Source organism: Lissotriton helveticus, chromosome 7 (assembly GCF_964261635.1).
Source record: "Lissotriton helveticus chromosome 7, aLisHel1.1, whole genome shotgun sequence".
NCBI classification, from domain to species: Eukaryota; Metazoa; Chordata; class Amphibia; order Caudata; family Salamandridae; genus Lissotriton; species Lissotriton helveticus.
In genome coordinates, this window is record NC_136068.1 from 314194769 (window position 1) to 314222325 (window position 27557).

The 27557-nt window shown below is 43.5% G+C and overlaps 1 protein-coding gene across 3 annotated transcripts in view; it reads left to right on the forward strand.

The window, feature by feature from the left end:
* Positions 1 to 1513: 1513 nt before the first annotated feature.
* The window catches only part of SGK2 (serum/glucocorticoid regulated kinase 2), a 448429-nt gene continuing 422385 nt past the window's right edge, over positions 1514 to 27557 (forward strand). Inside the window, exon 1 of one of the 3 annotated variants that reach the window (XM_078652126.1) lies at positions 1514 to 1708. The gene's annotated coding sequence lies outside the window, so the exon portion shown is untranslated. The remainder of the gene's footprint in view (positions 1709 to 27557) is intronic. The other 2 variants (XM_078652129.1, XM_078652128.1) reach the window with 2 other exon arrangements.

The window sequence follows — 27557 nt, forward strand, 5'->3', positions numbered from 1 at the left end:
CGGGATTCTTGCTCATCTCCCCGCCGAACCACACCCCCAAGATCGATCTCTGGTTACCTCACCTCACGACTCTCAACTGCACTCCGATTATCATAGATTCAGCCAAATCGCTTGGAGTCACAGTGGACAAGCACCTGAGTATGAAGGCTCATATCAGCAACGTTTGTAAGGGAGCAAACCACCTGATGAGGACACTCAGAATGATCAAATCCTTCTTGCCTCAAAAGGATTTCAAGCAGGTTGTACAAGCACTTGTGTTATCAAGGTTAGACTATGGCAGTGCAACTCTCTGTGGCCTTCCTAAATACGCCTTGGCTCCACTTAGGGCCTCGCCGAACTCTGCAGCAAGATTGATTACAGGTTCCAAACGAAACTAGCACATCTCCCCAGTACTGAAAGCTCTCAACAGGCTACCCTTTGAAGCACGAATCCAGCTAAAGATTTCGATCCTGACACACAAAGCCCTGCACTTCAATACTCCCACTTATCTAGCTCAAAAACTTGAATTATCCTGCGGGGAGAGGGCTTCCAGAAGTGCCTCTACTCTCCTCCTGAAACCTATCATCCTTAGCAAAAAGAGAACTTGTCACCGAGCCTTCTCTGGTGCTGCCCCTAAAATATGGAACTCTCTTCCTCCGGATGTACGCAGACTCGCCTCGACGACGGCTTTCAAACTGGAAGCCAAGAGATTCTTAATGAGCAAATTCCTACCATAAGGGGTTGTGATACTCATAAGGTGGCTATCTCTTGGTTCCTAGCTCCATAGCACAACTAACAGTTAGGGTCCATATTGTCTGCTTAATGTTGGACCCTCTATGTGTACCATTGTTTACTGTTTATCATTGTGTTTTTTTATTTTTTTTCCCCTCACAATTGCTGTGTATATTTCATTTTGTCCTCTCCACCAACTTATTGTAAAGCGCTCTGATATCCTTCGGGATCTTGTTCGCGCTATATAACATTTTATAAATCAGACCAAGAAGATCCACGTTGCCAGAGGCGTAGCAAGGGTGCAGTGGGCATGAGTGCAAGATGGCAATGGACGGCTAGTAAAAACATATTATTAAACTGGGCTTGATAGCCCCCAAGGCCGCTGTGCCCCGGTGCCACTGCACCTGCTGCGCCATTGGTAGTTACATCCCTGCACATTCCTGCTTCGTGCTGCTCGTTCTTCTTCTGAGTCCACACTCCACTGCCCCACCTCGGTTTTCGGGTCTTTGATTTTGAGGTGATCTCATCCTCGAGCGAGCAATAGTTTTTGGTCGGAGAAATGACAAATAAAATGCTAAGAAGGTAGTTTTGCTTCAGAAAAAAACGTATTCATCTAAGAGGTTACTGTGCGTCGATGTTTTGTGTTTGTTGTTTTGTGTACTAATCACCCCGATACATCAAACCCCAGCCCTGCCTGCGCCCCCCCCCCCCCCCCCACCCTTGCAGTAAAACGCTGCCTAAGGCCCTGAGGGTAATCATTTACTATCTGTAATAAACCACTCTCTGGGAAATATAGTCATTTGACCTTCAGACCGACTCACCCAGAAGAACAACAAAACGAACACAGAGCAAAAAAAAAAAAAAAAAAAGCACTGCTCTGTAACGTGAAACAAGCCCAGCAGAGTCGTGTTCAGCCAGACGTCCAGCGTTTCCAAAGTGCAAAAAGAGTTCATCTGACTGCAAGTCCTCCGGCCGGCAACTACTCCTGCTGCTCCAGGTAAACACAGAATTTAACAAATGACGCAAAGCATTTGCAGCTACTTTCCTGATATTTTAGTGAAGGCATTTTGTTACACGTGACTTAACCTTTGGACACTGAAATACTTGGCAGGCAGTAGGGAGTGTAGCCTTCCATCAGACGGGGTGACCTGGGGATAGGGAAGTCAGGAGTAAGGCTGGCACTTACTTTTTCTTGTGTAAAATCTCTGATTCTCGCGAGAATTTTAAGTGTCACGATTATGGTGGACTGGTGTTCATTTACGTGAGCATCGTATGTGCCATATCAACGTTACGTGCAGGCTCGTGAGATAACCGCTCTAATCTAGTGTTCATTCAGGGACTTATGTACAAGCTCCTTGCGCGGCCGGTGCCTCACTTTTAATATAGGACAAAAGTGACAGTTTCTAACGTCATCCGGGTGTTTGTGACGCAGCGCTTGCACCACAGAAAAAATGACCTATTATAGGTGGAGACCAATAATCATGGTTTACACAAGACTATGGTACAGAAATTATGTACAGCCCTAGTCAGGAGACAAGCGTTCCCTCACAGGGGCAACACTGTCTGAAAAATAGCGTCAAAGTCTCTAACACTGTGTGAGAGGGGCTAGGAAACCAACCACCTGCATAGGCACTCCCAAAATACCCATGTTGAGGTACAAAAGGGGAATGAGCAATAAAGATGCCCTTTCTGGTTTGTTTTTATATATGTTTGAGGTGCGTTCATAGGCATAGGTCAAATGCCAGGCTGTCTTCTAATTAATTGCTACTTATTATTTTAACATGGAGATTGCTTGGTGTTTACTTTACTTTCTCTAACTGCAAATGTAGAGCATTTTGTAAAGTGAACTATCTGGCAATCTTGCTGGCTAACTGGAACGGGAAAGGAAAGGCTGTAGGATTTCAGTTTTCTTCTAACACACAGCAACATTTAAATACCTGTAAATGAACTGTACCAATATTTCAAAATATACCACCAGTTAGAAAAAGCACAAATGAAGCACACCATTTTGTAATTCTGAAGCTTGCAAAACTGGGGTTTTAATGGGATCAAATCAAGACAATTGACTTGGTGATATGCAAATTATATTTACTGAAACCCGATTTCTCACATTATCTTTTGTGCACTATGTTTTTATAAGAAAAACCGCATGTCTTTGTGAAGTTTGTGGCCATTTCAATAGAAAATGTTCTATTTGTAAGTGACAGTGTGCTACCACACCATGCTCTAGGAATATATTTGTGACAGTGTCCTCAAAAATGGGCCACCACCTACATACCAGACTCATACTACTTTACTGCTGCATGAGTATGGGTCGTTTGAAATGCTTATGATTTGTGTGACAATTGGATTTTTCACAAATCCTACAACTTCAGTGATGTAACATTGGTGGCAGCAACCCCACTCTGAAAATTGTTTCAGCGCCACTGACCGTTTATCACTGGCAGTGAGTGTCCATCAGACATCATGCCAGTGGCAGTGCCAAATGGGACAGCGGTGTGAGGAAAGTGTCCTCCTGTCAGTCACAGGCAGTGATACTGAGTCAGTAGCGTCATCCCTCTGTAGGAAGCAGACAGTAGTGACACTGGAGGAAGGATGATCCTTCTACTACCTCGCCGCCAAGACCTAGAACAGCCTGCCTCGCCACCTCAGGCAATCCGGATCATTGACCCAATTCAGGAAGGACCTCAAGACCTGGCTCTTCGACTGAACCCCAGGGCTCAGATGGATCAGCAATCCCTCCTCACCCACCCCAGGCCTTGAGACCCTCACGGGTGAGTAGCTGCACTTTTGATTGACTGTGATAGAAGGCCAGCCCTCTGCTACATGTAGACAGCAGCAGGGACTTAGGGTCAGCATGTCAGCCCTCTGTCACGGGCGGATAGCAGTGAATCCGGGTCAACTGGTCAGCCCTCTAGCGCAAACAGACAGAGGGGACACCAAGACAACAGGTTCATTCAAAAACAGTGACCACCACTCACCATAAGTTCATCAATACTTTGGTAGTTGTAATACACTGACTTTGTTTGATGAGTTACTCAATCTTTTTTATGCTACGCTATTTTTACGCTTTCATCCTAGGTTAGCTGCTATATGACTGAGAAACAATTCAAAGACACAATAGATCTTTAACGCCTTAGCTGCGGCCGTTATTTCGGCGCAGTGCTGGGCGTTCCAAAGAGTGGGCGGGGCCGCGTCAGTCGTTGAACATTCGCAGAATCAGCCAGGTAGTGCTCCGAATGTTCGGCGACCGACGGCAGCAGCTATGAGGTTAAACAAACATATACACATGTGACATGAAACAATCACAAATCTTGAATCTTCATGCATTCATTCATAGGAATGCCCTGGGATTGCTCCATCCACAATAAACTAACACAGTTTCCTTACTGAGGGCAATGTACTTCCTTGCCTTAAATCATATTCCCTACTAAATTTACAATAGTTTTAAGGCCAATTCAATCTGATCATCCTCCTCATACGTTGTAAAGTGCCAAAGCGTTGCGACCTCAAATGTTAAGGGCAAATAGGGGCTTCCTCAGGGTGAAACAGAGTTACCTAGCAGGAAATTATAGACAAAAACATTAACATCCAATTAATATTTTTATCGATTTATATTTCTTTGAGAAAAACAAATATAGTCAAGTAACTGAACAATCATACTAGTGGCCAGCCTATTGTTGTGGAACACAGTGGTTCGAAGCAAAGAACGATGTCTTGGTATGCAATCGAATTTCAGTATCAATGTTTTTATGTGAGACCCACAGCTGTGCATCACTCGTGTTTTCCCATGGTGGTTTCACCAGAACACTTGTTTTGAATCTGAATAATTTTGACAGTGAAGAAAATAGAATATTATTTGGGCAAACTGGAGGTTGCCTTCTAATAATACACCTCTGCTAATGTAGAGGGGCTAACATGCGCACCTTCAAAAGACTGGATGACCATGAGCTTCTTCCGGCATCTCCTGTGTTTACATTTTTCATCCCTGCTTTCTTTCTTTCTTTCTTTCATTCTTTCTTTCTTTCTTTCTTTCTTTCTTTCTTTCTTTCTTTCTTTTTCCCTCCCTCCCCCTTTTTTTGTTTTCCACACTTCCTCTGGGTCGTAGTCTGATAACAAAAAATATGTACATTTCAGAAAAAATGAGTGCTGGTGGGCCCCACCTCCAACCACCGGCTCATCCTGAGTACTGGTCAGCCATTCGTCCCGAGCAGACAGCAGTGGCACTGTGACAGTAGCGGTCAGCCCTCTGTCAGAAGGGGCCAGAAGTGACTGAGATAGAAGGTCACTCCTCTGTAGCGAGCAGCCAGCAGTGACACCGTGACAAAACGTCACCGTATTCAAAAGGAAAACAGAAATGACTTTGGGACAGCAGGTTAGACTCTGTCATGAATCGACAGCAGTATCACCATGAAAGCAGCTCAACCCTTTCTCACAAGCAGCCAGCAATGACTACAGGAAAGCCCTAATTCACGAGGAGACAGAAGGAATTCCAAGGCAGTAGGTCAGCACTCTGCCACGAGCAGACAGCTGCCTGTTGCCCCGGGACAGGTCAGCCCACTGTCACGAGCAGACAGCTGCCTGTTGCCCCGGGACAGGTCAGCACTCTGTCAGGAGGAGACAGTTCCCTGATATTCAGTGCTTAATTTGAGCTGGTGCTTTCAAGTGCTCAGCACCGGCACTTAATCATCCACACCTGCACTTTTCATGAGCACCCGTTAAAGACACATTCATTTTTGGTAGCCACGGGGTGATTAAGTGATTTGCCCAGAATCACAGCATGTTGAACGGAGGCTGAGACTCGAACCTGGTTCCCCAGCTCAGCAGTCGGCAGCTCTGTCCATTACTCCACATCCTCTCCCCACTTTCATGGTGAGTAGTTGGTTCTGTTTTAGGTGGCGCTAACAGGAGAAATGGGCTGGTTCAAGTTGCCTCTTGAGGAGAGACCCAGCACTTATTTGTTTACAAATTAACCACTACTGTTGCCCCGGGACAGGAGCACTCCTACACGAGCAGACAGCAGGGACTCCAAGACGTCACGGTCATACACAGTGGCACTAGGAGATCAGCTCACAGAGTTAGACCATGGGAGACATGCAGCCCTAACAGCACATAAGTACTGTCACAGCTCCATAACACAATTGTTGATTCGGATCCTGGTTGAGAAGCCGCGCATTGGGCTGAGGCTGCTGTTGCCACTCAGTATTCATCACTTGAGAGGTGCGTGAAGGTCACACTTCTCCTCAACTTAGATTGAAAGCTTGTCCCTTCACTCACAGAACCTTATGAGGATACTAATTGAAATATACTGCTTATTGGAAGTACATTTTTACAGAAATTCACTAACAGTAAACAAAAGTTAACAAATAAATGCTTAACTTTGTGCATAGTTTAAAGCAATGAACTGAAAATACCATTATATTTTTTGCCAAGGAGTGGTTTTATGCACAAGTAAAACGACAGGAACCCTACTTATATCGTGATCCCTTTCCCAGGGCTGGCTTTAGGGCAGTACAACCGCGGCCGCACCGTGCGCTGACCTCAGGTGGGGGCGCTGAGTTTAGCAATAACTTACGATTTAAAAACACCTGTGGCAGAGTTCCTTGTATGTCCAGTTTTCAGGCAGCTTTAAAAATGTCAAGATAGCTCTTGTGATTGATGTTCCTGCTAGAGAGAGATCAGAGTTTTGTCTAGTGGCAGTTTTGACTCACCATAAAGTAGCACAGAGGGTTAATATGGCTGCTGCAAAGAACGCTACCGTGTGGATCACAGATCTGTATATGTTAGGTAGTTATGTGTTTTTTCCCAGTCTTTCATTATCTATTCCTAATGTTGCTGAAAAGGGTTTGTTTGGGTGGATATACATTCTTATCAGTAAAGCCAACCCTTACCAGTGCTTAAAAACAAATTAAATGTATGTTTAGAGAGAGGTTATGGAGAGATGAGGGGCACTTTTGTCTGGTGGTAGTGAGGGAATCTGAGGAGGAGGTCGTTGGGGGTGCCAAAAATGAATTTTGCATCTGGCATCAACAGCGCTAAAGCCGGCCCTGCCCTTTGCTATCATTCTAGGCAAGAAATGAGACAAAACGTAGGTTTCCCAACACTTTCCTATTATAGCCACTAGGGCGTGCTATCGCCCTGGAGGTAAGGGCAATTGATCCCATATTTATTATTTCATTATAAGATGGCAAATAACTTGTTCGCCCCAGCACTACAAAGAGCATTGCTAATTCCTGTGATTAAATACCATGATCAGGTCAGAGATTTATCATCCCTTTGTATCCTTTCTAGTTTAAAAAACAATTGTGCTACCCACACATGTCAATAGAAGAGATATGGTGGGAGAAACAACTACCTTTAAAGGAATCCTATTCCGTGTTGTAACTGTTTACCTTCCTTCAAAAATGATTCCATGTGACAATATATAAGCTCTCTCGGATACCAGTTTTGGTGAATTGGCACAATTCTTTTATATAGAACACGACTGTCAACAGCTGCCATTAGTTCTGTGATATCTTGAAATGGATTGTGCAACAGGTAACACTGATATGCTTGAAATTCACAGAAAGTTGACTATTAGAGGTTTTGTGTTTTCTTTCATCTACACTAACTGTAATGAATAGTGTGTCAGGTTTAGGCATCTTATCTGTTTTGGACATTGCAATGCTCTCATATAGCCTTATAGCCCATTGCCGGGGGCTATTATCAGTTGTTAAATGCCCTGCACCCGAGTTGTAGGCCCGAGCAGCAGGCAAGGGCCTATAATGAGACAGAGGTCTTTTTTACAACCGGTATAACTCGAGGCAGCACGACTATAAGGCCATCCATTACAGCTTTCTACCACTAAGGGTAGAATGTTCTAAATTAAAAATCAAGAAACATGAAAACTTACTTTGGAGCTCCTGGCTTATCCCAGCCACTTTAGGCCTGGAGCTACTCCATTGTTGTCTTCAATAGAGGTCTCAGCATTCTACAGTTCTAATTTGTAACAAAAGACATGGGCAGTGGGCTGAAGTTTCTCATTAGAGCATGCTGGTGGTTTTGCCGATTTCTAAGACACCATAGTCTTAGTTCTACTCAATGTCTTCTCACCCGCCCCAACCCTACACTTCCTGTTTCTTTATTTCACTTTCATATTCTTTTTAGCACTGCTTTCTCTATTTGTCACTGCTTTTCTATTTTTCTTTTCCTTTCTTTTCTGACTTTCTCTGGATGACATTCTGATGATGAAAAATAGGTCTCAGTATACATAAAAGAGTGCTGGTGGGCCCTACTGCAAAAACGTTTATGATTGTGGTTCTATAGGAAATTATTCTAGGGAGTTCCCTTGCATTGAGACATCTGTGGAGCTACGGGGCTGTAGACAGCTGCTGCACCCAGAACCTGGAGGCTCATATCCTCCAACAGGGAGCTGCAGCTCCCACGCCCCCTTCATGGGCAAATGCTATGCCCCCAGCCATTTACCAGCTATTTAAGCACATGGCAAATGGACTGGGATTCGGGCCCTTTTCTCTTGGAAAGGAAAAACATTCAGAATTGGACATTGCATTTTAGGGTCTACATGTTATTCCTCATTCTGGGATATCAACTTGCTATATCCATTGTCTCATGGGGAGACATCGCCCAGTATCCACATCTCTCCCGCAGAGGTAACAGATAACTCTGAATAGAGCCCTTAGAAGGGTGTGGTCGGTACATAGTGATAATGTAGGGGATGCATGGAAAAGGCACTGACAGCATCAAAGGGGTCAAGGAAAGGACACAGGAATCAATGAGGAGAGACTAAAACGGTTAGTGTGATGGACATAATTAACACTGAGGGCTCAACGGAAAGGATCAGTGACCACTCAGATGTCCCAGTAAGCACTCGGAGGACTAAGGTGAAATGCAAATTGAGCACTCCCAGAGCTCAGGGTCACCGGCTGTAGTGCATAAAGTTCAGGGGCCTCATTTATGGAAAGTGACGCATCGCTGCGTGAAAACAGCGATGCATCACTTTTCACTGGGCTCTCCTTGCGACACAAGTGATGCGTCATATTTACAGTATGACGCATCATGGCGCAAGGAGTTACAGACACGTCAGTATTTCTGACGTATCTGTAGGTGCAAAAGTGACGCATTGCTGGAGTGTGTCACAAAAGTGACGCAACTCCAGCAATGTGTACTTTCACATGAGGCAAGCCCTATGTGCGTCAGTCTTACGCCTGCTGTGAGGCAGGCGTAAGAAATTGACGCATTTGTGTCCTAGAAGTGGCGCAGTGAAATCTTATAGATTTCACTGCGTCACTTCTATGACTCTTTCTTGCGTTTGAACGCCCCCGTGCATACATTATACCTCACGTAGGTATAATGTAGCGCAGGGGTTTACAAAGTGACGCATCTACCTAGATGCGTCACTTTGTAAATATGGTGCAACAAGGCACTTTTTTTACGCTGCTGGTGCGTCACAAAAAGTGACGCACCAGCGACGTAAAAGTGATGCACGGCCTCATAAATGAGGCCCCTCGCTTCTCCAACGAGTAGGTTTATGAACTACTGGTAGCTAGCTCTTGAGCTACCTATAAGCAGCTCTTCTGTGTTGAGTTCATCCTACTAAATTAGCTTTGTTTATATATATATATATATATATATATATATATATATATATATATATATATATATATATATATATATATATATATATATATATTACCTACTGGCGGTCGCCAGTAGGTATATATAGTTAGGATTTTTTCTCTATGGGTTTTTTGAAAATTCTATGTCTAATAACTTTGGCGTTTGTGGACGGAATTGGCTGAAATTTTCAGGAAAATGGCACATTTTGTTTCTGAGCAGCCCCTGAAAATTTTGGGGGGGTTCGTCAAGGGGGGGCCGAGAAAAAAGGGGGGTCCCAAAACGCGTTTTTCCCATGTTAATTTCCATAGGGCGGTTGGCCTCACTTTTAGCCCGAACGGCTGAATGGATTTGCACGAAACTTGGCAAAATTGTAGGGACTGGTAGCCCGATGTGCCTTTTGTAGGTCTCAATATATGTGCTCCAGTGGATTTTGAGAAATTAACGTTTAAAAAAAGATATATATCTGTAACAGCGGACTGGGCAGCGGCCCAGGACGCGGACTTTTCGCGCAACGGAGCTTTGTGAAGCGAAGCTGATTGGTTCTCCGGCGTCTGTCAACATTCCAAACAGTCTGTAGCGGCCGCCATCTTGTCTCTCGGTAGGATCGAGAGACAAGAGGAGGCCAAAGCGAAGGGGCAAATGACCATAAGGGGGCATAGTACATTGTCGCTGACCCCCTAGGTTTGATGTGGAGGTTTTAAAAGGGCCCCGCGGGGCAAAAAAAAATAAAAATAATAATAATCGAACAGCTGAATGGATTTGCACGAAACTTGGCAAAATTGTAGGGACTGGTAGCCCGATGTGCCTTTGCTAGATCTCAATATATGTGCTTCAGTGGATTTTGAGAAATTAACGTTCAAAAAAAGATATATATCTGTAACAGCGCACCGCTTCGCGTACTTTTCGCGTTACGGAGCTTTGTGAAGCGAAGCTGATTGGCTCTCCGGTGTCTGTAAACATTCCAAACAGTCCGTAGCGGCCGCCATCTTGTCTCTCGGTAGGATCGAACAGCTGAATGGATTTGCACGAAACTTGGCAAAATTGTAGGGACTGGTAGCCCGATGTGCCTTTGCTAGGTCTCAATATATGTGCTTCACTGCATTTTGAGAAATTAACGTTCAAAAACAAGATATATATCTGTAACAGCGCTCCGCTTCGCGGAGATAAAATTATATGTGTATTACCTAGCTGTTGCTAACACCAGTTAGCGACGGCTAGTAGAAGATAGCGACCATCTTGGGCCCCACTTTGCATGTGAGTGATATTTATCACTAATGACATGCAAAGTGGGCATGCCAAGATGTTAGCGACTGGAAACAGTCGCTAACATCGCTATCTCCTATTATCAACTTTTGGAAATATTCGAGATAAGCGCGAATATCTCCAAAAGCTACCACCTGCCCTGAGCAGTTCTTAGCCATGTTATCCAATGGGAGGTGGATAACATGGCTAAGAGCATTAGCTCGGTAATGCATGAATATCGCTGAGTTTTCAGCGATATTAATGCATTGCGGTCGTTTTTTATCGTATTTCCGATAAACCTTGATAATAGCAAGGTTTATCTGCGATAATTTCTGACGGTAAAAAAATCGTTGCTAAGCATCGTTAGGGATAAATATCGCTTAACTTTGGTAATATGCCCCAACGTCTGTTAACGTTCGATTCGAAGGAAATCAGGAAGTGTTGAAAAACATTGTCTGCGCCTTCTTGTCTTTTTTCAAATGCCACACTTTTGTCGTGCACGGCAGCCATTTTAGATGCCTTGACCAGACCCACTCTGTGCACGCTGTCGATCCTTAGCATGGCTCCCCACCCTCGCAAGCATCTCCCCCAGGCAGTGGTCACCCCCGCTCTCTGTCTTATGCATGGGTAATAAACCTCCCCCCATCTGCGCTGCTCTTCCCTGAGAATCACACCCTGTGCCCGCCCGACACCTCCCTTTCGCCCTATTCACTACCGCACCCTCTGACACTCCTTTTCCTCTGTGTCCGATTGTCCAGGCTGGTCCTAGGGTATCAGCTAGCCCTGCAGATGTAGTTTATGGCCACAGCTGTAAAGAATCACCCCTCTTCAAAGGAGTTATAGTAGATCAAGGCCCACACTGGATGAGATCCGTCACAGCAGAAGCGTTGCTATTATCTGAAAACCATCCTGTATTGTGATTGGGGAGGGGACCGAGCCTGAAGCGGAAGATTCCAGGGATGACTCTTTGTACATCAAAGTTTTTACAATTATGTGTCGCATTAAATATATATAGCACTCCGACAAAGTAGTAAGATTATAAAACTTTAATAATTTATAAATATATACAAGAAAACAAAAATAGTAATAACATATAAACATTTTTAGGGAAAAACAACGAAGTAGCGGTCGGCTGTGCGAATAGTCCCAACGCAGCACAACGTCCAGATTTCCGGCGTGGGGCGTCGCGGGGGGTGGGTCATCAGTAGCAAACTGTTGTGCGAATAGTTCCAAGGCAGCAGAACGCGCCGAAATCTAGATGACACGAAAGTGATGTCTAGTAAGTTGCCACCCAGCAAATAACGGCATGGGGCGTCGCGGGGGGTGGGTCATCAGTAGCAAACTGTTGCGCGAATAGTTCCAAGGCAGCAGAACGATGGCACCAAGGTGATGTCCAGTAAGTTGCCGCACTGGTTTTGGTATCCTACAATGCTGCTCCGAATAACGGCGTGGGGCGCCCCGTGGAACGCTGCGTGAACGGGCCTCCCCAGGTGGAGGCTCGTCTCCTGTAGTGGGGCGCCCCTTTACCGTTTCAGTTGCCATTCCGTCCGTTTTTGGTCCACTGTGTCAAAAGCCGCAATTCAGCTGAGTTGCGCCCACTCTTGCGGTGCAGCGATAGGCGGCTGTCACAGGACTCTCAAAATGGCGGCAGGCTGTTTCCTTTTTGGGCCTGGTCCACTGAAATGGCCCTGGGACACCTTGGAAATCGGACGCTTGTCTGCTAGGTCTTGGACCCCATTCTCGAAAGCGTCCCCTCCGCCTTGAGAATTCATCAAAAGTTTTGGGGGCTCCGACTCCTGCAGGCTTCTGGTGGGGAGCGGCTGCCATGATTGCTCGCGGAATGACCACGACTGAGCTACGAGATGGTGGTGCTCTCATGCTGACGCCAGCTTCAGTCTGAAACATCCAGAAACAAGGTGCGGCTTTCATCGTTTGGGAAAAAAAAAGTTTTCATCCAATGAAAAGTGTTGTTTTTAGGTCACATGATCAAGCCTTCCATCATTAGGAAACCAAAAGTAAAATGAACCAATGAAAAGTTTTATAAACAAGTCACATGACCTGTTATGCGGCATAGGGTGTAAAATGCGGAGAAAATACGTTGGCACGTGAGGCGGCGTCAGTAGCGGAGCGATGTGCGAATAGGCCGAAGGCAATACAACGCGCCAAGATCCGGATGGCACCGAGGTGGTGTCCAGCAAGTTGCAGCACTGGTGTGGCCATCCTACAATGCTGAAAGTCGGCGTGGGGCGCCCCGTTGGCCTGTGAGTTTGCGTCAGTAGCGGACCGATGTGCGAATAGGCCGAAGGCAGCACAACGCGCCAAGATCCGGATGGCACCGAGGTGGTGTCTAGTAAGTTGCCGCACTGGTGTGGCCATCCTACAATGCTGAAAGTCGGCGTGGGGCGCCCCGTTGGCCTGTGAGTTTGCGTCAGTAGCGGACCGATGTGCGAATAGGCCGAAGGCAGCACAACGCGCCAAGATCCGGATGGCACCGAGGTGGTGTCTAGTAAGTTGTCGCACTTCTGTGGCCATCCTACAATGTTGAAAGTCGGCGTGGGGCGCCCCGTTGGCCTGTGAGATGGTGTCAGTAGCGGACTGATGTGTGAATGGGGCCAAAGGCAGCGCAACAATATTTTCTGATTTGAAGACACCACAAGGCGCTGAGATGCCAAGATCCGGATGGCACCGAGGTGGTGTCTAGCAAGTTGTGGCACTGGTGTGGCCATCGTACAATGGTAAAAGTCGGCGTGGGGCGCCCTGTTGGCCTGTGAGATGGTGTCAGTAGCGGACTGATGTGTGAATGGGGCCAAAGGCAGCGCAACAATATTTTCTACTATATTTTCGGAGTAGAAGACACCACAAGGCGCTGAGATGCCAAGATCCGGATGGCACCGAGGTGATGTCTAAGTTGCGGACCGATGTGCGAATGGGGCCAAAGGTAGCGTAACAAGATTTTCTGTATGGAAGATACCACTAGGCGTTGAGATGCCAAGATTCGGATGGCACCGAGGTGATGTCTAGCAAGTTGTGCCACTGGTGTGGCCATCGTACAATGGTAAAAGTCGGCGTGGGGCGCCCTATTGGCCTGTGAGATGGTGTCAGTAGCGGACTGATGTGCGAATGGGGCCAAAGGCAGCGCAACAATATTTTCTGACTGACACCACAAGGCGCTGAGATGCCAAGATCCGGATGGCACCGAGGTGATGTCTAAGTTGCGGACTGATGTGCGAATGGGGCCAAAGGCAGCGTAACAATATTTTCTGTATGGAAGATACCACTAGGCGTTGAGATGCCAAGATTCGGATGGCACCGAGGTGATGTCTAGCAAGTTGGTGTGGTCATCCTACAATGCTGAAACTCGGCGTGGGTCACCCCATTAGCCTGTGAGATGGCGTCAGTAGCGGACCGATGTGCGAATAGGCCGAAGGCAGCACAACGCGCCAAGATCCGGATGTCACCGTGGTGGTTTCATAGTTGAGAGGCACTTCATCTGCAGTGGGGCGCCGAGATCCGGATGGCACCGAGGTGATGTCTAGCAAGTTGCTGTACTGGTGTGGTCATCCTACAATGCTGAAATGTAGTGGGGCGCCCATTTACCGTTTCAGTTGCCATTCAGCTGAGTTTCGGCTGCTCTTGATGCTATAGCGACAGGCGGCTGCAAGAGGACTCTCAAAATGGCGGCCTGTTCTTTGGATTTGGGCCTGGTCCACTAAAATGGCCCTGGGACACCTTAGAACTCGGACGCTCGATTTTTTTTTCCTTTCCTGTACATGCAAAAAAAGGTAAATGCCCGGTACGTTACACGCTTCATCTGCCACGATGAACTCTCCAGAGGAACCGAAAAAAAATATAGTTGTGGTAACTATACCATGCATCGTCATATGGAGAGGTGGCACCAATTAATTATAGTGCTGCATAAAAGAGAGATTTGGAGGAGAAACCCTGACCTGCTAGTACATTCATCAAAGAAGTGGCACTGAGAGCTTCAGAGGCAAGGGAAATGGTCCCAAATATTTAGAAGAACTTTGGAAAGATTAAAATGACATGTTTAGATTGTGGTAAATTAATTTCATGTGGACAGATGAGTGTTACTCTAATAAATACAGCATATGAACATCATCATAGTCGATGGTTGGTAGAGACATTTTGACTATATCCTGGACCTGCCCGTCCTCGCCCAAAATGGCGCCGGAATAAATGGGACTCGTAACTCCTTGTTGTGTACTGGTTGCAGAACCTTGAAATCACGAGATACGTATGCAGTTTTGAAGCACATGGCGGGCGGGGACGAGAATTGATTGAATATTTCGACATCCCTATTGATATTAAGTTCTGATGTGTTATTGATTACTGTACTGTTGAAAATTCGAATTAACGTCACCTATGGTACTTGCCCGCAAATGTATATCTAGATAATTTTATTGTAACTGGCCCTGTCGTATTTTAATTATAAAATGTACGTCCACCGATTCCGTAACTGTTAGACACCTTAGTTCTTGCAACCTAATGGCCCGCCCGTTACGTTCCTCTACAGTGTAAATGTCTATTCATCATATACGATTACAGTTTGCTCCGTGGCAGGCCCACGTGGTTATAGGCTCGTATTTGTATAATGAAATTTTCACAATAAAGGTTTTTAAAAGAAAACATGGTAGTAGTATATACATTGGTAAAGTTTTTAATAATAGTCACTGTTTTAGAATCATTAAAAGGCAAGTGAAATAAAGCAGACCAATTACATGAAGGGTAAAAGGTATAATACGAAGGAACGCAGTAAAGATAAATGGTCAAGGGCTGTTGTGTTTTCTATTCCTGCAACATAAAGTGATCGATAAGAATCTCATATTCAGGCGTATCGGCGACTAAGACAGCAGGTCGACCCTCTTTTGCTCAACGGCTCCATCATGGGACGAAGAAACGCTCTTTTTCTCGAAAAAAGAATATATTTTACTTGCAGGACAGTTGTAAAATTTCCGGGAAAGTACATTAGCCTGGAACATTATAACATATATTTAAGAAAAAATAATGTTCGGAAGTAATTAAAAGCGTAATTTTTAGGTGATATGACCAAGGCTTTCATCATTAGAATAAGAAAAGTAAAATGAACCAATGAAAAGTTTTATTAACAAGTCACATGACTTGTTATGCTTACGTTACGCGCTGCGCGCCCCGGGTGACTTCCGGATGCGCTAACGCGGCGCGTCATATGACGCATTACGCGACAACGCAGGTCCAGAATATAGTCAAAATGTCTCCACCAACCAGCGGTCGAAACACAACCCCTTTCAGCAGGCTAAATAGTTCTGTTAAATGACAACAGAAGGGACAGGGAACAAGAACCATCAGTCAAAGAGGGGAGGGCTAGTTCTTGTCTACCGGGTTACATTGGGGCGCTACCGGAACTGATCGAATTGGTAGTCTACAGTGTTTCTGGATGTTTCAGACTGAAGTTGGGGTTAGCATGAGAGCACCACCATTTCGTAGCTCCGTTGTGGCCATTCCGCAACCAATCATGGCAGCCGCTCTTTATCGTTATTTTGGGCGGGGTGGGTGGCGGAGCCGAGCTGTTTTGCAGGCATCATTGTGTGGAGTTCAGTTCATCTCACTAGTTTTGTATTTGTCATGAGGGGTTGTTCCTAATGTTTCTATTTTAGCGAGGTCAAAAAGAGATCCCATTAGTGGCCTACTGATTTTACTCGATTCCTTTTCTTTTTTTTTACACGATTTTTCGTTATCTGCAAAGACTAAACAGAGTATTGCGACTCTGTGTTTGTTTGTAAATAGAGAATGAACCAAAGAGAACTAATTCTAAAACAGTAAATACTTGGATAACAATCAATCAAATGGAGAGAGAAGCAGGCACGACGGATTACAACGGGGGCAAAGGCCTGCGTTAACTACCTTTCACTATCTGCAAAGAGAGAGTACTCCTAATAGAAATGAGGGGGGGGGGCACCATTCAAAGCAGATCAGTGTGCATAAACACGAAAATGTTTTCACTTACCACGTACTTGACATTCGACAGCTTATGATATTTGCTATTAAAAAACCATTGAAATTCACTGAAAAAACCATAGGTTATAGACCATATATACTTAGGAATTAGCATTTACAAAACCTTGAAAATTCACTGAAAAAACCATAGGTTATAGACCATATATAGTTAGGAATTAGCATTTACAAAACCTTATTTTACTCACACAAAACCATTGAAATTCCATATATAGTTAGTTGCACTAACTATATATCGCGCACCCGCAATCCACTGCTGATGATGTCACATATTACATCATTCATGACATGGTCAGTGACATCACTGATGACATCACTGATGACATCTCAAATGACATCACTGATGACATCACTGATGACATCTCATTTGACATCAATGACCACATCACTGATGATATCATTCATGTGACAATACAATGCATCTCCTCACATTTTAATATAACCTCTGTTTCACCCAGTGTTAAATACAGAGTATAATTTTTGAAACCATTGACACACCAATACTAGTTACTACATACGCACTCACTGATTCCTACGTCTACACACACCTTCACTCATTCACCCATACAATCATTCATACATACAATCACTCATCTTTACAACACTATCATATGCACTCATACACCTATACAGACACTCACAGTCTGCCACTCATCCATGGAGTTACTCACTCACCTAGTCAGTCATGTAAAGAATCAATGACACTTCCATTTTCTTGTCTATACAGTTAAACATAGAGCACCTTATATTTTCAAACATATACTCACACATACTTACCTTCTTATACAATCATTGATACAAGTACACATTGATCTGCACAGAGTCACACACCTCCCAGCCAGCCACACACACACTCAGTCTCCCATACAAATACTTGGACAATCAATCAGTAACCCATATAGTTAATCATATAGCTACTGATCAACACATGCAGCAGTTTACAGAACAACAGACATAATGATGCACAAATTAAGACAGTTTAGTCACTAACCCATGCACTCAGTGAGACACATTTAATCACTCACTCATACATTCAGTCATGCACCTACTAAATCCTTTGTCCAGACACTTATACTTGCACTCATTCTTCAATATGTAAGACACATTTTAACTTTACAGAAACATACAGTCACTGGATGTTGTCATCAGTGATGTCATCAGTGATGTCATCAGTGATGTCATTTGAGATGTCATCAGTGATGTCATCAGTGATGTCACTGACCATGTCATGAATGATGTAATATGTGACATCATCAGCAGTGGATTGCGGGTGCGCGATATATAGTTAGTGCAACTAACTATATATGGAATTTCAATGGTTTTGTGTGAGTAAAATAAGGTTTTGTAAATGCTAATTCCTAACTATATATGGTCTATAACCTATGGTTTTTTCAGTGAATATATATATATATATACCGAAGATTTCCCCACAAAGGTTCCTGCAATCTCAAATCTCCTGGAAAACGGGAACAGACGATAACAGACCTAGCTGTAAGTGCAAGTGAATATTTTATTGGAATCTCAGCATGCCTGCCATGACGCGTTTCAGCCTACGAGAGGCCTTGTCTACATAGCGCCCTTGGAGTAAAATGCCAAATTTAAAGTGCACAGTGCAAAGTAACACCCAACACGATTGGTTGCCTGCAACAACAACAATGGACATCGAAAAAATACATATTTTATACCATAACAAAATGAATAGCTAAAATAGAGCACCACATTAAATAGCTTAAAATAATTTTTGAAATTAAAACACTTAATATGTGTAATTAATCAGTATTTAAAAGTTCAAGCCAAATAAAAGAAGATTTATAAAAACCATTGATTATATACATCTCATTTAAACATGGTGCAAATGCTGTTGTGCAAAATCTGCAAGGAAAAATAAAACACCAGTGGGTAAAGATACACAGGAATGGTCATACAGGCTATTTAATAACAAGCCTGATGATCCTTCACTCAAACATAGGAGAACAAATATAGTCAACTATTTATAATGAATTTGCGAGGGGACTAACATGCCAAAAGGTATAAAATTACCTGATAACACATTCATCACAAATCAAGTGTACCTGAATAACAATATCTGCTTAAATCACAGTGTTTATACCTGTGAGTGCTACAGACAGCTGTGCCGAGAAACATCACTATGAGTTGTACTAGACAGCAATATATACCTATGTCCAAAGAAAGTCTCAGTGCAAAATAATGTGCAAAGAGTGTGTGTAGTAATAAAAAATCGTGTTAAAAATGTTAAAATACAATGAATTCAAGAGGCAAGGCCAATAATTAGGGACATATTAAATTAGTGATGTTTTATAACATAGGTACCTTATTACAGACATGTGTAAAAATCTTCGCTGGAATTTAAGCCCAGTTGCGTCTTGGTGTCAAGTTCCAGGATATATTTAGTTTCAAGGGCTCGCAAGAGGGCCTCACGGTTGCCTCCCCGTCCGAGGGGCAACACTGAGTCAATGACAAAATATTTTAGAAGCTCACTCTTGTTGTTATGCCGTTCCTTAAAATGGCGAGCCACTGGGTAGGATGCATCACTCCCATTGATTGCCCTAATATGCTGGAGTATCCGTTTGTGGACCTGCAACTTGGTGCTATCAACATATTGCAGGCCACACGGACACTCCAGCACATAGACAGCAAAGTCGGTCTTGCATGTAAGCATCTTAAAAATAGGTCGGGGGCATCACAGAAGGGAATTTTATATTCTGTTTTGTTGACACCATATCTGCAAGCTTTGCAGCTGGTGCATCTTCTGAAGCCCTTACTGGAATGGAGCCATGATTTGTTAGTGACTAATTTAGGACTAGTTTTCACTAATTCATCGCTCATGGACCGAGCTTTCCTGAATGTAATTTCAGGACTAACTGCCATTAGATCCCCAATGACAGGGTCATTCGGTACCAGGCTCCAGTTTTTCTTAAGAATTTTCCGAAGGGCCTGGTGCTGGTGATTATAAGTTAGAATCAGTCTAGTTGGCTCTTTGACCTGTTCCAATACTGCAATAGGTGCTTTGTTTTGCAAGACCATTTCCCTAGGGATGTGATTAGCTTTAGTAATGGCTTTATCAATCATGGTTGCCGCATATCCCCTGGCCAGGAGTCTAGTTTTACTGGCTTCCTGTGCCAAAAAGCACTCAATATCTGTACTACAGATACGCCTGATACGCAACATCTCACCATATGGGATGCTGCGTATCAAGTGTGCTGGATGGTGACTTGCGGCATGTAAGACAGTATTGCCCACAGTGGGCTTCCTGAATAGCCGTGTCTCAAGTCTGTCATGTCTAACGAAGATCTCTACATCTAAGAAAAAGACAGTCTCCTGACTTAGGTTAGCTGTGAGTTGAAGATTAACTGTGTTTACATTTATCAGATCAATGAAATCTAAGACCTGCTGTTTTGTACCATGCCATATCAAGAAGATATCATCGATAAAACAATACCAATGGATTACATGTCTAGTGAAGGTTTCATGATGTTCACCATGGAGGACCTGTTCCTCCCATCTACCCATATGCAGGCAGGCATATCTGGGGTAGAAACGGCCCCCATAGCGACACCTCTAACCTGCTAGAAGCATTGGTTGAAAGACATGAAGAAGTTGTTATTCAAACATGTGGCAATCATAGCAAGCAACATTTTGTTATGATGGAACATTTGGATGGACCTCTTTCCTAAATAAGGGTTGACAGCTTTTAAACCATCTTGATGATATATACTGCTGTAGAGGGATGTAACATCCAATGTAATCAACCAATTGGAGGAATCCCACAACACCCCTTCTAGTTTCCTCAGGAAGTCCCTTGTATTTTGGACATAAGAGGGCAAAGCCTTCACATGTTCCTGCAGGAAAGCATCAATGTAAATAGAGGTGTTCTCCAACAGTCCATTGGGTGCCGATATTATGGGCATGCCAGGAGGTTGCTCAGCGCATTTATGTATCTTAGGGATGAAGTATATTGCCGGGATTGCTGGATGCTCATTCTTGAGAAATTTCAATTAATCTTGACTGAGTAATCCTGCACTCCTCCAAGCCACCAGCTGTGAATAGAATTCAATACGAGCCTGCTTCACAGTGGCTATGTCACACCTCTTGTAGCATTGATGGTCGTTCAACTGGTTATAGGCTTCTTCTAGATACAAATGTCTGTGCCACAACACCACATTTTCACCTTTATCTGACTGGCGAACTATAATGTTGTTGTTCGCCTGCAGTTTTTTGATAAGCTGGATATAGCAATTATTAAGTGATGTGTGCTTATAGTTCTCACACAGTGTGGCAGTGTAAAGTCTTTTGATTTCTGCAATGGAGAGTTCGTGAAAGATGTCAATGTTATCATGTAACATCAAAGGTGTAAAAGTGGATTTTGGTTTGAAGTTCGTATTGCCAGGTGTATTTAAGACAATGTGTTCATTCATGCTACCTGAACTAGAGATCTCATTGTGCGATTCCTGTAGATCTTGTAGCACTTCTAAAATATTAGCACATAATCCTTGTGTGATATCAGTGGTCACTCCTGTATCAGGTTTATGTACGATCTTGTTGGACATAAAAGACTTTCGGAGTTTCAATTTGCGTGAATATTTATATAGGCCTATCCGTGTTTTGGCATAATTGAAATTACTTGCTGGGCTGTACGTAAGACCGAGAGATAAAACTCGTAACTCTGCCTGACTTATGTGGATGTCAGTGAGATTTAATACAGTTAGGGTTGACGCTGTTTGGTCAAACTTGCCATGTGGAAAACTAATTTCTTGTTCCATCTTTTGTTGGTATTGTTTTTTTCTTTTTGGCTTGCCATTTGTAGCCTGATTTTTGGCGTTCCCTGCGCCCTTGGTTGTTTCTTTTGCGTTGTTTGGATTTGTTCTCCTGGGTCGCAGGGTTTCTCGTTGGTCCTGCCGCAAACAGCCCACCTCTTGCGCTAGGGAAAATTTGGTAAACCCCAATCTTCCCCCATGCATGCTTTGTTCTGCATCTGACTCACTATCAGGCACCGAGCTGAGATCAGAGAGTGAGGAAGCCGGTTGAGGAATGTAATTGGTACTGGTACTGACTTCTGCAGGCAGCCGCAGAGTTGGATTCTTGGAGGCTTTGATGGCATCAACTTTTTTAGTGAAGGTAAAAACTCGACCTTGCTGGTAATCCATTTTATCTCGCTGAAATTTGTATGCCTTCCGTTTTTTTATAATCTCCTCCTCTTTGCGCAACCTAACCAGCATATCTTCCCGGTATTTGCCACAGTTAGCCAGAGATTCCATGGCACTAATTTCAATGTTGAGTTTGTCTATCTTTTGTTGTAAAGCCGCGCGATCGCTTTCAGCATATTTCACCAGGATGGTTACCAGCTATATATATATATATATAGATATATTTATATAGCCCAAACACCTCCTCCAGAAGAAAGAGTAGAGGTCTCACGGGTGATCAGTCGGAAACACCTTTAATGAAATAAATACGGCATAATGCATTTCGGCCTTATCCGGCCTTCTTCAGATGCTTGAATATCGGGAGGTCTTGAGACACCTTGATTTTGAACGTCCAGCAACTTCCCCATTGGTGGAGACCCGCTCCGCCCCCTTTTCTAGTACTTGCTCACCAACCTGCAATTTGTGAGAACTACGGGTCCCAGAATACATTGGTAGTCCAGGGGGGAAATGCAGTCCAATGGACAAAAAAAACAAAGTTGAAAAGTGCGTATTTGAGACAAAAATTTATATATTTTCAGAACTCGTAAGCTGATGTTTGGAGAAATATAGTTTCATTTCCAAAATATATTTAAAGTTGATATTTTAGAGGTCAATCATGTGATGCTGGGGAGATATTTCTAATATTATTACCTTGGTGCTAAGGCCACTGCAGCTATGGTTGCTATGTATTACTCATGTAGAGTTATTCCACATCAACAATCCCTTTTTTACATTACTGCTGAACTGAGGTGATCACTGCTCGTAATCTTGCATACGGTGGCCACGAATATAATCTTGTTACGATAGTGTAACTATTAATGTAACAATAATATTAGTAGCTCAGGTTGAGTTTTATTGAATAATGTTAGCTCTTATTACAGAAAATGTTGGAGACTCTCAGTGTAAACAAGAAGTATGGGAAAACCGTTTTATATTTTTCCATTTAAAGGACCCATTCCAGAACTAGTAATCCCATTAAAGCAGCCCTCTGAAGAATAACTCTTTTTTTCCACCTTGAATCTTCAGATGATTCTATTAATTAAAATCTAGTCTGACACCCAAGCACCTTTAGATTTGCTGATGAACTAATTGGGCACATGACGCTGGGTTCATCCACGTGGTACAAAAGGGGGTGGTGATGGATGGAGCATCTGAACCAATCAAACACTCACACCCAGTCAACAGATCTGGGTTTAATCCGTCACCGTTCTTTAGTCCACTCTGCCACCCCAGTTCAGACATGGACATATGCAAATCAGTCTGACCCTGTACCTCATTGGAACAGTCCAGCCCGAACTTCCAAGCCATGCCTTCCTTGGACCGGAAACAAGCTTCCTAGGACCAGTTTATGGCATTCCAGCCGTCTTCAGCCAGGCTTGCTTGAATCCAGTGGCAAGTGGGTTCATCCACGTGGCATTGCAGTGTCCCGATATTTTGGAATTTTGGGGGAAGGTTTTCTCTGTGTTGAGAGAAGTTACGGGACATGTCCTGGAACCAAATCCACTGATTTCCCTGCTGGGTTATGATAAGGAGGTAGATGCAAGCTGTAGGAAGCTAGTGGCAATGGGTCTGTTACTCGCCAAGCGTAGAGTGGCTATGCGCCGGGTCAAGGGGCCAATCCAGGGTATCACTGATTGGAAGGCTGACATGCTTTATTGCAATACTCAGTCAGACACATGCAATGAACTGTTGCCACCACAGTGCCGCCCCAATGGTTTTTGGGGCCTATATCAGCAATACCTGATTGGGAAAGAGACAGGAGAACCGGAAGGTGGGAACAACTGAGAAAGACCACTTAGGGAATGTAACCGATACGCTGCACCATCTGCTTTGCATGGTTGCGGTCCTTTACTCAGGCCTAACGTTACTTCCCCCTATAATACTGCTTGTCCTTCTACCATTCTGAATGACTCCAGACCAACACAGTGTTCAATATGCCTAAAATGGATGCCATGATCAATGCACGAATGGAAGATGTTGTAATGTGTCCAGACAATAATGATTGGGATGCCTCGCCTTGTTTGTTGTTGCACGTTCCTTTATTTCATTTATGTCTGAACATTTATTGTATCATTGCTGAATATGCTCTTTAAAATACAAAAAGCAAAATAAAAAATAAAAAAGAACAAATTGGGCACATTTCAGTCAATCAGTCAAAAATGTCTTTATTGCGATTCTTCACCATAAAAGACATTCTAAAACAGTAATTCATAATCCAAACAGCATAAATAAACAGCATATACAAAAGTCTTTCTAAAAACCAGAACTACACTGGCACTTAAATATTTAAAATAAAATAAAAATAGGATTAAATGTACAATAGGCAATAGATTTAGAGATATTTAAAAATAATCTTATTTAGGATCTCAATATGAGCCAGAAAACCTACTATTGTGCTCCACTAATTCCACATTTACATTTCTCTTAAATAGCAGGCACCCTAAACAGAAGGTTTGTTTCCTATTTCCTAATTCACAGTGCAGGAGCCATTTTCTTTCCCTTTCAGCCTAAGAAAAATCTGGGTGGCATTAATATGAAGGAACTATTACTTTTTTAAACAAAAAGTATGGGAACTGTTTTGGTAAGATTAGAAAAAGTGTAGGAATGAGGTTTCATATAGATCCTGCCCACTTGGACCTCTGCTCTGGGTGAGGACACACTGAACAATCAGAGGGCTACAGTGAAGGTCGCAGGGAGCCGTTGGATGGCTCAGAAGAAGGGTGCAGCGAGAATGCAGTGGGCTTAGGAGAAAGGCACAGTATGTGTTCTAAGGACTCGGGGAAAGTTTGCACTGAGCTCTCAGAGGGCCCAGGTAAATGGCACAGTGAGCACACTGAGGGCTGAAGAGAAGTCCACAGTGAGCGCTCAGAGGTCAATAGTGAATGATCAGTAGGATGAGGAGAAGGGCATAGTGAACCCTCAGAGCTCTGGTGAAGGCCACATTGATCGCCTGAGGGCTTCAGGGAAGCAGGGACATCTTAAGGATTTTGGGGGCCCTGGGCCAAACGTATTTTGGGGGGGGAACAGCTTTGAATTTATGATCCAGTTTCAGCTCTTCATGCCCTCTTTGTCCAGGTCACTGACAGTGCACAGGCACACTCGTCAAAATTCTTAACGTGTTTACACTTCATATTCCGTTATAGTAACATGTGTTTGCAATATTGTTACACAGCAGCAGCTCATTAATATGACAGCAAATATTCTCAGTGGCACCCTTCCATTTCATATATGCGAGATCCTATTTTGAACTAAAAAAAACGTTTATGGATGTTGAATGAAACCGAAACACATTTTCTGCTAAATATCTGTAATAGATTCTCACACATCACCCACCTTAAAAATAAATTAAAAAAACATGGTATTTAAAACCATATGTTTAAGAATTATTCAAGGTCATCGGGGCAAGACTCTACAGAACAGAGCTGGCTCTATCAGGGGGCCCCCTGAAAGGCTGGGGCCCTGGACCAGAGCCCACTATGCCCATACCTTAAAACGTCTCTGTAGGGAAGGATTCAGTTGACGCTCAGAGGGCTCAGGGGAAGGGCAGCAGGCTGAAGGAGAGGGACCATAGTCCAGTCAGAGGCTGCGGGGCTTTCTCAGGAGACAAACACTCTGGAAATGGAAGCAAGTGGTGCAGTGACCTCAAGGTCGCAGGAAGGGATAACTATACTTCAAGACTTCCTGAACTGGTAGAAGAAACTTAACACTGATAAGGTCATCATTAGTGTCCTTTTAGGGAATTCGTGCTGTACACTTCTAGGGGAACAACAGCCCACAGCACTACCAGCTTGTAGAGTCCCCCTGCATAGGAACACCTTTAGGCCACAGCATAGGTCTAAGCTGGTAAGAGGTTTTATGAGGATCATGTGAATGTGGTGCTCTGATCTCTATGTTGTTCAGAATAATTCAGGAGATCCCTCACGAGCCAAGTAACCACGAAAGGCTTGTATTACTTAGGAGGAATCAGCCACTTGAGTCTGACATATGTCTAACTCCTCTTCCAGAGCAACTGCCTTGATGTTTATTTTAACTTCCTTATAGACCAGCCGGTCTCTGCTTTGACCTGAACATATTGTTCCAGTCTGAGCTTTCCATTGCAAGGCATCGGTATTAAGCAGTCCCTATAAGGCGGTCATAGCGAAAATACCATGACAAAGGGAGGGGTTGGGTGAAACTTTGAAACAGTGTTGTAAGTGGATTAAAAAGCGAGGCGATCTAAAAGGGGTGTGGCCTAAGAAACATTCAAGAAACCTAAATAGATGTTGTTATGTAAATGAGGACATGGCCAAATACTTGTCAATAGAATCCGGTACATGAAAAATTCATAAATATAGTCTTACTAGGCGAAGAGTAACCAATAACAGCAAGGAACAAGATATTTAACAGTAGATACACTAGCGAGCCATAAGCAATAAAGGCTTACATTTAAACATATGATACCCCTTGGCTTCTTGGTATCACTATTCTTGTAGAGTCAAGTGTACAAAGGAAATAACTATACTATTCAAGTGAATGAACTAGTACGTGATGGACAGGGCCAATATTTTGTTTCCAGCTCAGAGAGTTCAAAAGTTACCAAAACTGCAATGACACGTGATGCTGCCAAGTGAAAAGCCCTTTGCAAACCTGGACTGATCACCTTTCTGCTGCTTATTGCTATATTTGGGTATTAAACTAGTACAGATGAAGTGCAACCAATGCCCAGATAATGTTAACAAGTTTAACAAGCATTGGCATAGCCAATAGGGCTCGCCTTTTGGACCTTATAAGTGTTTAGCCATGCATCACATTATCCTGGGTACTGGACCCCCAGGGATTAAAGAGCCATAGCAAAGCTGTACTGGTCACCTGTTTGCTTTTTATTGCTATATTTGGGTATTAAACTGGTGCTAATGAGGTGCAACTAATGTCCATTCAGTGGTACCAAGTTTAAAAAGGACGAAATAATGAATACTATTAAAAGATGTGCCAAATTATGCTGCATAATTTGACTTTTCTTGCCACATAATTTACTCAACATTGCCGCATATTTTGGCCCTTTCCAGTCGCATATTTCCAGTGAACCTGCTCATACACGACTGCAAACCTGCTATTGACAGACCTATGCGTTTTTGCTAGTTGTGGAATTATGTGGCAGGATGTTCAGTGGAAAAGTATCATAGGAATAACAGATGCTGGGAGACATAGATAGTACGAGTGGCTAAACTAAAGAGAAAGAGCATCAAAGGAATTGGGATATAGATCTACCAAGTTTGGGGATTTGAGAAATTTAGAGAACACCTGGAAGCGAGACCGGACGGAAAATAAAGGGGTTAATAGGCCTGTCGATATTGTGACATATTGAACATCTGTGAGAGAGAGAACATAGGTGCGGGGAGATGGGTGATTTTGTGAGTGTTATAGTAAAGAGAAAGAGATAAATGTGAGAGTGCATTTAAAGCCACCATAAACACAAAAGGAAAAGGTTTGTAAAATGAGAATGGGAAAGCATGTAACGGTGAACTTAGAGGTCACAGCGTTTGAAATCTTTCTGCTGAGCTATTAATAAAATATTTTATTATGTTAAGTTTGTTGCAAGTATGCTGCTTTAAAAATTACTGAAACATAAAACAAACTGCATAAATTTGGGTAGAGCACTTGACCGTGCAGTTACACTGTGGTACCCATCACAAACGAAAATCCCATAGATTTGGGGAAGAGAGAGAGCGCCACTCCCTTACCAAGCGTATAAGCGGATTCGCTTGTAACATAAGTATTATCTTCTATGTGGTG